Source organism: Schistocerca gregaria, unplaced genomic scaffold, assembly GCF_023897955.1.
Source record: "Schistocerca gregaria isolate iqSchGreg1 unplaced genomic scaffold, iqSchGreg1.2 ptg001394l, whole genome shotgun sequence".
Classification (NCBI taxonomy): Eukaryota; Metazoa; Arthropoda; class Insecta; order Orthoptera; family Acrididae; genus Schistocerca; species Schistocerca gregaria.
Window position 1 is genome coordinate 70,001 of NW_026062696.1, and position 1,416 is coordinate 71,416.

Genomic DNA, 1,416 nt, shown 5'->3' on the forward strand with positions numbered 1-1,416 from the left:
CTGATCGCCTTCGAACCTCTAACTTTCGTTCTTGATTAATGAAAACATACTTGGCAAATGCTTTCGCTTCTGTTCGTCTTGCGACGATCCAAGAATTTCACCTCTAACGTCGCAATACGAATGCCCCCGCCTGTCCCTATTAATCATTACCTCGGGTTCCGAAAACCAACAAAATAGAACCGAGGTCCTATTCCATTATTCCATGCACACAGTATTCAGGCGGGCTTGCCTGCTTTAAGCACTCTAATTTGTTCAAAGTAAACGTGCCGGCCCACCGAGACACTCAACAAAGAGCACCCTGGTAGGATTTAAACGGGGTCCGCCTCGGGACGCGAAAGCACCCCTTCGGCTCGCCCCACCGGCAGGACGTCCCACGATACATGCCAGTTAAACACCGACGGGCGGTGAACCAACAGCGTGGGACACAAATCCAACTACGAGCTTTTTAACCGCAACAACTTTAATATACGCTATTGGAGCTGGAATTACCGCGGCTGCTGGCACCAGACTTGCCCTCCAATAGATACTCGTTAAAGGATTTAAAGTGTACTCATTCCGATTACGGGGCCTCGGATGAGTCCCGTATCGTTATTTTTCGTCACTACCTCCCCGTGCCGGGAGTGGGTAATTTGCGCGCCTGCTGCCTTCCTTGGATGTGGTAGCCGTTTCTCAGGCTCCCTCTCCGGAATCGAACCCTGATTCCCCGTTACCCGTTACAACCATGGTAGGCGCAGAACCTACCATCGACAGTTGATAAGGCAGACATTTGAAAGATGCGTCGCCGGTACGAGGACCGTGCGATCAGCCCAAAGTTATTCAGAGTCACCAAGGCAAACGGACCAGACAAGCCAATCCGATTGGTTTTGATCTAATAAAAGCGTCCCTTCCATCTCTGGTCGGGACTCTGTTTGCATGTATTAGCTCTAGAATTACCACAGTTATCCAAGTAACGTGGGTACGATCTAAGGAACCATAACTGATTTAATGAGCCATTCGCGGTTTCACCTTAATGCGGCTTGTACTGAGACATGCATGGCTTAATCTTTGAGACAAGCATATGACTACTGGCAGGATCAACCAGGGAGCTGCGTCAACTAGAGCTGAGCAGCCGGCCGCCCGGGAGTGTGTCCCGGGGGCCCGCGCGAACACGCAAGCGTCCGCTCAATTATTCTGCAAACAGGAGGAGGCCGAGCTCCCCTGCACGATACACCTCGAAACCCTCTCAGGTCCCGGCGGCGCGCAGCGCCGTCCTAGGTACTTGGTCGGTTTCGAGAGAGGCGCAATCGCCCGGAGTTAGGCGAGTAGACGGTTTTAGTGCGAACACCCTTGCTCCCAACTGAGCTTGCCGCTGCCGACAGAGGCCCGGGAGCGTGCTGTCGTGGCATTGCCGGCGGGAGACAACACGCGCCACCTATG

At 53.2% G+C, this 1,416-nt stretch overlaps 1 non-coding gene across 1 annotated transcript in view; it reads right to left on the reverse strand.

Annotated features, from left to right (window-relative positions):
• Positions 1-1,084, reverse strand: part of LOC126331665 (small subunit ribosomal RNA) — a 1,893-nt gene extending 809 nt beyond the window's left edge. Inside the window, exon 1 of the ribosomal RNA XR_007563447.1 lies at positions 1-1,084. This exon is cut by the window's left edge and continues 809 nt beyond it. This is a non-coding gene — a ribosomal RNA (small subunit ribosomal RNA).
• Positions 1,085-1,416: the final 332 nt, after the last annotated feature.